The following is an 11,461-nucleotide window of genomic DNA, read 5'->3' as shown; positions in this document are numbered from 1 at the left end:
GTGTGCATTGAGAGTTGAGTGATATTTACATAAGTAATTTAATTTATTAATTTTATTTAATTAATTTAATAAATTTCTGTTAACGATTTTTCCGGCAAACTTTTTCTGCAGTCTGCAAATAATTGTGGAAATCTATTAAAAATTTATGTACTCAATTTTATGCATTATTTTTTGCTGTAGTTTATATTTTGAATAAAATTGAAATAAACTGATGTAATTTTAACCCAAAAGTTACTCTAAATCAGGTGAATTTTTTCGTATTAAAAATTAGTCATAAATATGAAAAGAGTAAAATTATGATAGTAAATTGTTTACATTTTTCATTTGAGACAAATCTAAATTGGCCAAGATTCCATTATCATTCCATTGGCAATATTGCAAGGCCAGCACAAATGAATAAATACGATAATTTTGTTATTAATGTTATTTAATTTTATATCTGCAATATTCACATGAAAGCTGAGCTCGTCTGATTTGTTCCAGGTGGAAAACAATGGAGGCAATGAAGCTTAATTGGGGTCAATTGAGGTAAATTGAAGATAAATATTTGACTTTTGCCTCTGAATATAATGTTACTTGTAATTGATTACAGATGAATTCGCACTTAAGAGGCCGAGGCCAAGCAGATAGAGAAATGAAGAGAGAGAGAGAGAGAGAGAGAGAGAGAGAGAGAGAGAGCGAGAGAGAGAGCTAAACATCAATTAGATTTCGAATTAATAAATGCAGAAGTAAAGCAATTAATTGAAATAGTACTTAGAACATTATTCAAGCGAATAGGAATCTAATATCAAATTTTAATTGAATTACGAAGCTCATCTATCCATTAAATTCCATTTGATTATAAATTCTTATTGTGTAATTCGTAAATTTGTTCAATGCCTTTTTTCTAATGAACAAACGAATATATATTAAAATTATCTTGAACTAGCTCAAGAGTTTATATTTTGCAAATATTTTGCCAACTTTATGAATGGCACGACGTCGTCGTCATTTTTGTTCCTTTCTTTGGCTTTCTTGGCTGCAGCGAGCTAACAAATTGTCCAACAATTGAAAGGACTTTAGCTATGGCGACTGCGTGAGCCTTGGCACTGCTGCTCGGCATTTCCGGTTTCCGCTCTGTTGTTAGCAACGCCACGTTGTAGCTCTTATGACTCGAAGCGTGTCCCTCTGCTCGTATCGGAGATACCCTGCCTTGTGCAGCGAATAAAAAGTATATGTAATAAAAAGTTGTGATTTATTTGCGCTGGATTAGGAAATGTTATTCGAAATGCTTACATCTGAGCACAAGTGCAGAGCTTAAGGCAAAATTACTTCTGTGCATAAAAGGCCTTGCGGGCAGCTGAAACAAGAGCTTCTTATAGTCGGGCAGGCTTTATTTAATTCGCTGTATTTCTTTATTTTTTCGTTTCTCCTGCCTTTGTCGCATGCCTCTTGCCGTTTGTTCTTGAAATATTTGTCCTTCATTATCATAAGACTTGTACAAATTGACGGAATGCCGGGCACGAGCGATACAGCGGCTAAAGTACGCTTTAACTTCAACTTTTAATTGCGTGTCTGGAAATTTGTGCTGCTTACTCAAGTCGCCGTCACATGGCTGCCAATAATTGACGTGCGGTCAGTCATATTTGTTGTTGTTTTCGGGAAGCTGTTTGACAGTGCTGAGAATAAGGAGACAAGACCTGATTGACTGTCATTTATTTGGCAAATGTGTTCTGGCATCGATTTTACTTTCGACATTGTCTGAAAATGTCGCTTGACATTGATTTTGGCTGTGCCAGCTATGGAGTCCATTTGTCACGAGCGTATCGAGTGACATATGATAACCAGATGTGGTTGCAATGGTCTTCCTTCTCAGCGAGCTGGCCCACAGATTCAATGGCGCATTTATCCATTAAATGGCCAGCTAACTACAATACATACCAAGCAAGCAAGGGAAGAAAAGAGTCATTCTGAACCGCAAAATATGTTTCGAATTGCATTCGAGTGCTGACACCCATTAGGCACTGCAAAAAACAACAAATCGAAATGACAATATGCGGGGCTATGTGTGGCAAGCATCAAGCTATATTTGCCATCAATTTTTTGTAATTTAAGCCGCAGAATGCCCAACACTCGAGTTGCTGCGAGCCACAAAACAGCCACAGCGACATACACACACACACGCACACACTCAAAAATGTACACATAAAATGGCATCGAGAACAATGCAATTGAAAGTCAGCATGCAAAACGAAGAGCCCAAAACCTAAAATGCAAAACACAAAGTCAATCCAAGAATTTGCCAAATGCAAAATGAAACAAACAAGCAGTTAGCAACTGCCTGCAAGAGCCCAGAGATACATTTTCAGACACAGACAGATGCAGATACATATGCAGAGTGAGCCCTCGCTGCGTTATTTCTGTTGGCTCTGCAGAAGTAACCGAATGAAAATCAGTGCGAAACCTTTGAAAATTTTAACAGCCAGTTCTCATGCTCACACTTGCCAAGCACTTGGCATTTGTGTAGTCGCCTGCTGATACCGAATTCCCAACACTTTCTTGCCATGCTCTATCTAGTAAGAGCGTTAAAGTCTCATACTTGCGGCGTAAATCTGTTAACTTATTGAAGCCATGCTTGACTTCATTCGAGTGAAGCAATTGACTTGAGTTTGATTGAAACGTTGCTATGAGCTAAATTTTATAGTGAAACTCATTTTTACTTCCTACTTGACTAAAGTACCGACAAGTTAAGCTTATATAGAAAATACACAGCGCAATTTAACTCCAGCTGTAAATGTAGTAAAAAGAAAAAAGAACAACTCGAAAAAATTCGTTTTTTTAAATATAATTTAAAATTAATTAATATATATATTTTTTAAATTAAACATCCAATCTATACATCATAATTTGTATCTCTATAATGCATGGATTAGTAATTTAGAGAATTTATTTGCAGCACTATCCATAGTAGCTCTTCAGACATGTTATTAAAAGATAAATAAAAAACCTTAAATTTATTATTAGAGTTTTATTATTAGCAAATAAAAATTTTTAGTATCTATTGTAGTGTATGCTTGAAAGGGTATATTGGCGTCAGCATTTAAGCTAGTCAGTTAGCTGGCTTCTATTTGAGCTCGCGTTGCTTGTTGTCTACTGTAAACTGGGCTGCTCGATTCTGGATGCGTGCTCTTGGCGTTTATGTCAAATGCAGAATTTCCGTTTTATACTTTCTGCACTTGCTGTTTATTGTTGGCCCTCGCTCGCAGGCAGCCAGGCAGACAGTCAGGCAGTTTGACTGCGTATCAGCTGCTGTGTATCTGTGTGTCCTTGTGTGTGTGTGTACTGGCTTTTATTTTAAAACTTGTTGGCTTTGCTTCTCATATAGTTTTAGGCAGTTAGCTGGCTGGAATGCGCGTTGGCTTCTTTATCAGCCGTTTGCCTCGAATTTGCGAATTTCTTGCTTGCGGTTATATTTCGCTTGTAAATTGTTTGGCCTCGCTGCCTGCGCAGCAAATTGCTTCAATTTCATTGAAGTTCCGTGAGCTTTTTGACTAACGCTGTCGCTCATAAAGTTAACATAAAACATTTAGCCGAGCAGGTGCTGGCTGACAATTCGAAGGGTATTTCGCGCAGCCGTCAACGGAGCGTATGAGTGATAGCCAGAAGCATTAACTGAAGTGCTTTGACTAGAGTTCTAAGTGCTGTATCCCTGGGCTTTTTTCATATCACACAAACTGCTAAATCATTAAATTTTAATTGGTTTTTATTTGTTTTATTATTTGTATTGTTGTGTGGCGGAAAAGGGCTTTAGAAACTTTAGAAAGCGCAAATTCATTATATAGTATTGATTGCTGTTGTTATTGTTGTTGTGGCTTGTTTTTGCTATTGTGGCAAATGTTTGGTGGTTGCTGCGGCTTTGCTGTCCTTTGCTTTGAGTGGCCCAACAAAATTTATGGTTGATTAACTCTTGAGCTGCTCCCTCTGCCCTCTGACATCGCAACTGTGTGTGAATTTAGCGTGCATAATAAATGAAAATTTATTAAGCGGAAATAGTGGGGACAATGTCGTTGTAATGTTTTTTTTTTTTTTTATTTTTATTTTATATGAACTTCAATTATGACAGCTGCGCATCAGACATTAAGGCTTTTAAATTTCCCATTGCTTTCTGCTTTTTGTCCTTCAACAGCTGGCCAGAGCATCAAGATGCCCTTAGAAATCCACTTAAATGCACTTTTATTTAATACCTTTGAGTGGCTGCTGATAAAATTTCCAGGACTGTGTAGTTTTCAAAGCTTTAGATCAGGCGCCCACCTCATCTCGGCATTGAAGGAGCTCGCCTTTGCCGCACTCTGCCAATTAAGTAACTGTAGCTAAGATTCGCTCTTCAGCATGGGCTTGCTTAGAGTGCTGACAGTACCATGATTGAAATTATTTCTGTGTTTTACACAAACCAACAGACACACACACACACACACGTATACAACAAGCACTCATACACTCTTCGAGTATTTTCTTTCTGTTTGGATCAGGAGCAAAAAAGGAAAACGCCGTGAGGAGCAGCCACAGCAACAGCAACACAGAATGCATTCTGCAGTTGAAAAACAATTTTACACGGGATTATGACAAGGCGTAGAGGGGAGGCGTGGCAGAGTTGAGGGCCACACTGAAAAGGTGGCTCAAGCCGGGCAGCTAATAAAGCGCAAACACGGAGCTGCATAGACTTTGGCCAACTCGTTGCTTACTTGTTGCATAATATTTTGGTTTTATTAGCGTGCAGCCAGCAAGAGCCACTTGGACCAAGAGGACCATAAGTGCGGCGATCCGTCTAAGGAGTGCTGCAGCATTCTCTTTCAATGTGATTGCTTTAGTTGGGCCAATAACATGTTTTTAGGCTAATACAATTTAATGTCGGCCTGAGCCACAGAGCTGATGAGCTTCCTTGCTGCAGCTACAAGGACACAAGCCAGCGTAAATGTAATTGCAAGCCGAGTTGCAGTTGCTGTTGCTATTGCTGTTGCTGTTGCTGTTGCTGCAGCTGCAGCTGCAGCTGTAGCTGTTGCCAGCTGGCAGTGAGCAAATATCTGTAATACTACTTCGCTAACTCTGTGCACACGTGAGCGATTTGTTGAGGCCAAATATGTGTATATTTCTGTACACATTTATATACACACATATATATGTATTTTGTGCTTAAATGAGTGTTATTCTAGTTAAAAGGAAATTGAAATTGAAAAGAAGTGGGGACGAACTGCTTAAATATTTAGAGCACGATTTACGTGCATTTCTATTTGAATTTCATTACAAATTCAGAGAATAACTCTCACACATCCATTACATGGCCTTTTTACACATTTTCTCGTGTAACTGTGCATTCAATTATCAATTGCAAACGTTTGCATAAATTCTGATAAGCGAATTGTTGATTATCAAAAATGTCTGTGTGGGAGCGGGATTGATTGCATGCTGGCTCTCCTAATAGCCGGGAATATTTAATGGATAGGCAAGTGTGAAATATTTTCAATTATTTGCGAATTTTAATCACAAGTTGCAATAATATCTGAAAAGAGCTCATTACACGGATAAACTGTTTAAAATTAGAATTAACGTAATAATGCATTTAAATAAATTTGTAATAAGTGCAGCAATTATCCATATTTAATTTTGTTCTACTACAAAAGATTCATTACAAATGATGTCTAGAAAATAAATAGAAATATGGATTTAAAATTTGTGAGCTTTAAATTATATTTAAGTTAACTTAAACTCCGAAAATTAGGTCTAATGCAATTTCACACCCCAGGTATCTGGTGTCATTGACTGAAATTTCGCATTTCTTGTCACTTAAATTAATTTCAATTATATTAAAAGTAACCTTTTTTTTTATAAATCTCATATCAATTATGCGGATTGTATTTTGTTTATTGCGTTAAAATCAGCAGTCAATTTTCCGCACCTTGGATACATCTATAAGGATCGCTTATAAAGGGACCCTCGAACTTTGACATATTGTATTTTATAAATACTGACAGAACAGAAATGGAAGACAAACAGGAAGCCAAGCGCAGACCGCAACTGAAAGGGAATACCGAACCGCGGAAATACGCAAGATGACAACATCAACTACAACAAGGCCAACAAATAAGGCAAACGCTGCACGCGGAGAATAAGAAAGTAATTCGAGCAACGGGCAGACCGGCAGAGTTGATGACAAGCAGATTACGTTTCCGCTGTCGTTGACAACCGAAACCGGAAGTAAATGAGTAGCATATTAATGTATTTATAATACAAACGAGAGATGAAACAAGCAAAAATAAGCAGAGGAGTATTCGACTGAAAGATACGCTGTGATCCGTTTAATCAGCGACATGCAAAAAATACTTGCAGCAAGACTACAAACAAATGTTTCCCACTATATTCCAACCAAAATATACAGCTGCGGTAAAAAAATATTCTTGGTAGTATTAGTAGTATTGTGTGAACCAAATAAAATACTAATATTAATAATATCACAATAAAAAAATAAAAAAACTAATAAAAATAAAAAAAAATTAAGATTGATATATGTTACTATTTATTTATAATTATATATTTCTTTATTTTTGATCCAATATTTAGTGCTCGAACTATAAATCTTATTAACCTTTATGGCGTCGTCTACCCCTCCTGCTTCCCGTCACATACATTTTAACGAAGACATTGGACCCTGAACTCACATTTAAAATGCCTTCAGGGTATGTAAATTGACAGAAACTTTTTTCTCCATTGTCTTTTTCTGTAAGCAACACCAAGAAAAAAAAAAAAAGTAGAACTCAATAAAAGCTTAAAGCAAATAGAAACTTCTTTTCCGCTTGTCAATTCTGATGTGACTGAGCAGTGGACTGTTTACTTGACACATGGATAGAAGGGCAAGTATAGCAGCTACAAAGAATATATTGTGGATTAAAATAAAAGAGACTTTCCTTCTGCTATATTTGTAAAATGAACGGAAGTAGACCCAGCTCACCTAGTGCCACTAAAGTGCACACATCTCACAAAGGAAATCGGTTGGAGGGCTCTACTCGGGACTGCCGGACTTCAAGATACGCTCAAGTCGGTGCCGAGCTGAGATTCAAATATTTTGCTAGCTTTGGCACAAAACAAACAAGTGAAGAGACTTTTGATGAATCCAACACTTGAAACTTACGAGATATGGTTAAATAAGGGACGGACGGCCAGACCGACGCACAGAGAGACTGCCGGACAGGACTATACTGAATCGCCTGTTGCTCTCAATCAAGAGCATACATGTACACATAAGTTCTTTCTTCTACATATCTTTAAAAAAAACCATGCCCTGAATTTTTATTTTCAATGGGCTCAGCGCGTACAAAGCACACTGAGCGACTCTGAATTGGCCTTCCGATAGCTGCTCTATTAATATTAATCAAAGGGCGGGGGGCAGTTGTCGCAAATTAACTGACCGGCAGAAGCCTTCGAGCGCGACGACCCTTTGGCATACACTAACAAAGTTTGTGGGTCACACAATTGCTGAAAGCTTTTGCCAAAGGCTTTAGTTAAACTGTTTTAAACTACATAAAAGTTAGTGATAATTTATAAAATAATGTAATATAATAATAAATAAAACTATTTAAAATATTAAAATTACATTTAGAAGAAAAAAAAATTTTTTTTAAATATATTTTTTTGTTATATATTTCTAGTTTTTTTTTTTTTTTTTATTTGCAATGCCAGAAATTTTTTTTTAGTGAAGACCTAAGGCTTAGCAGTGGCCGGTGGGGTAAAAGGTGAACTTCATTCGAGCTAAGTTGAAGCTGTATAGAAGCTATTGACCAAACAAGCACACATGGGTGTGTATTTGTATGTATATATATATATTTGAGTCAGCTTATTTGTATGCATATAAAAGTGGATGAGTGTCGGAAATAAATTCGAAAGTGGTTGAAAGTGGCTGCTATTTGCCGCAATGTTCGGTTTGTAAGATTAAATGGCTTAAGAAGTCAAGCACACATAGACACATATATATATATATACAAACACGCACACACACACACACACAGACACAAAGTTGAGTAGTAAACGTGAAGCATGAGCAATGTCGCCTTTGCTGCACGCTCGACACCGTCTTTATGTGTGCATTGGCAGAAAAATTAGTGACCCTGAATTAAATCGTCATTATTTTGAACTCACTCGAAAACAGTCAGGCTTACACACACACATACACGCACACGCACATATACACAGATGAACATAAATAGATATATGTATATGTATGTATATATCAATGTACATGTGTGTGCTTGTGCGTGTGCCGAGTGTTTCCTGAAAAGCGAATTTAATATGAAAATTCCGCATTACGAACTGTTTGTCGTTTCACTTTATGCAACACATATGTAAGTATGTATGTACGTATAGACACACTCCCACATGTACACACACGCACCAACAATCCTTTGTGCCTGTGCGAGTTTTGCGATTGAAATTCAATTACTTGTGTCCTTTTTGCTCAAATCAAAAAAAAAAAAAAAAAAAAAAAAAAAAAAAAAAAAAAAACGAAGCATAAAAAACGGCCAGCAAAACTTTTTGCCAAAGCGCCGCCGTCTCTTTGAGCAGTATTTTAGCGCATCTGTGTATGCGCGTATGTGTGGGTGCGTATGGCTGGATGTATGCGTATGCGTTGAGCTTTATATCTGGTAAATGTCATCTCGCAGCAGAGCTGAGCAGCAACAACCAAACAATCGACTACGCTGCAAACAATGGGCCCCACATTACCCGAGCGCAACTTTGAACAACTATGCGGAGCGCGGGCGGAGATAAGGTCTGGGGGGTGGGGGCGGTGGTGCTGATGTGGGCGTGTGGTGTGGTGTGAGCCAAGTGTGGTAGAGGTTGTTTAACTGTCCACCATTTACAGCTACCCAGCTTTGGTATTTGCTCTTTGAATTTTTATCGCACGCTTTTGTGTAATTTAGGTAAAGGCAACAAGGGCCAAAAGCCAACAAAACGTTAACAACAGATACGGAACAGAAATTGGGCCGGAATCGGCATAAAGTGGGAGCCCACCATAGCAAATGCAAAAAACTAAAAGAATGCAGCTACTGAATATGCACAGAACAGATAAAATGAGTAATAACTACTTATGATTAATCTGCGTTATAGATAGACTAAAAATACATATATCATATATATTGTGTAAATTAAAAAAATAAATATTAATAAACCGATAGGTTTACATAAAAAACATAGTGAAAATGCCTGCTGCATGCGGGGTATCTTTAAGTCGCATATTCTCGACTCGATCATCAGCTTGTTATTTACTTGTACACTTCATGAATTGTCAGCCAGCGGCTCTAATTGGAGTGACATGCATTTCATAGCCTGCGCCGAGTAAATATTCAATCAACTATTTGCCTTTGTGGCTCACAGGACTGTTTACAGTTACGTATGTGTATATGTGAGGTTGCACCAGCCCCAACTCACTTAATTTAATATGCGGCTTCTTCATATATTGTATTTATATAATGAATGTAATATTTACATATAACAATCATAATTATATAAATATAATGTTATGTGCTTTGATAATATCACAGTCATGCCAATTTACCCATGTATGTATCTCCTAGGGCTAAGATTCAGCAGCAAAACAAATAATGTCGAATATTATATTTAATCTCATTCGTTGTCTAGTTTGCATTATAATAAACAAAAAAAAAAAAAAAAAAAAAAAAAACAACAAAAAATAAAAATAATTAAAATAAATAAATAGAACATTTGAAATAGATTTTATCATATTAATCTGGGCAATATAGCAGTTTAATATAATTCATATAAAATTATATCGATTCAATGTATGTATACAAATATTATTAATATACAATGTATATGTTCATACATACATTTACATGTGACTTGACAGTTGCTAGCTACAAATGTAGATCCATTTGGGTTTATAGTCTACACCTGCTATAAAATCTAAGAGACTTTGATTATGAGCGCGAAATGTCCTTCGCTCTCTGTCTGTTGTTTTCTGTGTGCCGCCTAATCTCCTTTGGTTTATTGCTATGCACGGCAGCGCAGGTGCGCCAAATAAATAAATGTAAGAGAAGAAAATCTTTTGATTTGTATGAACCTAATGAGCAAAACCCTTAGCTGCGCCGCAAAAGTCTAGCGGCGTATCATGTAAATGCTGTGCAAATAGACAGACGTAGAATCCCCCCACCAGTGAGTGAAATGGCCGCAGGATTCCTAATAAGGCTACTGGGCATGGGCCCGTGCAGCTGGTCAAGCGTTTGGCAATGTGGCCCACTTGTCAGCTGTTTGGCCGCCGGCTCCTCGCAGCTCTCGATTGGGTTTATCCGTGGAGCTAGCGCCAATTTAGTTTTCGGTGCGTGCCCATCATCATCAGCATTAGCCGGACTGCCAGCATGGGTGTTCGGCTGTGGCAATAACCATTGTTTCTGTTATAAGACAAATATACGACTGGCGGGTGAGTAACTGTGTTCGCATAATGACGCTAATTTGGCGTGGTCCGGTTCCATGGAAGCTGAGTAAAGGCAGCATTCCCTCCACAAATAACTTATGATATCTATTTTTCAAGTCTGCGCAGTGTTTCCTAATGACTGGTGATTTAACAATGGCATTTATTAATTAAAACATATGTCGTTCGCACACACACATACACACACAATCAACCACCCACCCACCAGCACACACAGCACACACAAACACAGAATTTCCCTCACAGAGGACAATCTATTGATTTGCCATTACGCATACGCCAGGTGGGCAGATGAGGAGTTCCTATAAAATGCCAATCTTAAATGAATTGTGTGGTTGTTGCGGCTACCGACTCGCGTATATCCTTAAGCACATTAATACTTGTAGGTGATAATTGATAATCGATTGTTAAATTTACTCTTGTATTACATTTTGGCCATTCATATCTTTAATGTGCAATAAAATGAACAACAGATTTAAGCTGGTATTCCTTATCGAAAACAACGCTAATAAAGTTTATTTATATTTACATTTAGAGATGTATTTGTCATTAGGCCTTAATATAATTGGCCAATAGTTATTCACGTTTCGTGTTTGAGGCACTGTAAGAGGCAACTCTGGCTACATCATTATCGCTGCTGGCAACACTGGTTGGCACAATATTTGAAATATGGCGGGGAAAGTGCGAGTGGGGTATAAAGGGGGAAAAGGCAACAACAATGGCTCAACAGCAAATGAAGTCACGTACGTGCGATTTTTCTTCTGCTTAGGGGGCACATATTAAAATACGTGCGTCTTGCTTTTACTATAACTTTTACCCACACACACATTCACACAGATGTACATTAATGGTGGCATGATGAGGCAGCTAAGTTTCTTGCTGTTGGGGCTATCTCACAAAAGGGCTACAAATGGCTTTAGGCTTGTTGGTTTTTTATGCGATTGCGTGTGTGCCTACGTGTGTGTCGCTGCATGTGTGTGCGCGTGT

The 11,461-nt window shown here is 37.6% G+C and overlaps 1 long non-coding RNA gene across 1 annotated transcript; it reads left to right on the top strand.

The window, feature by feature from the left end:
• The first annotated feature begins 269 nt into the window (after positions 1-269).
• On the top strand, positions 270-927 carry LOC149270339 (uncharacterized). The gene is made up of 2 exons (XR_016268536.1): positions 270-528; positions 593-927. It is a non-coding gene; the product is annotated as an uncharacterized LOC149270339 (long non-coding RNA).
• The last annotated feature ends 10,534 nt before the right edge of the window (positions 928-11,461 follow it).

The sequence above is a fragment of the Drosophila arizonae genome, chromosome 2, assembly GCF_054131065.1.
Source record: "Drosophila arizonae isolate 15081-1271.41 chromosome 2, UAZ_ARI_1.0, whole genome shotgun sequence".
Taxonomy (NCBI): Eukaryota; Metazoa; Arthropoda; class Insecta; order Diptera; family Drosophilidae; genus Drosophila; species Drosophila arizonae.
The sequence above is the reverse complement of the archived record's forward strand: the minus strand, read 5'-3'. Positions and strand labels throughout refer to the sequence as shown.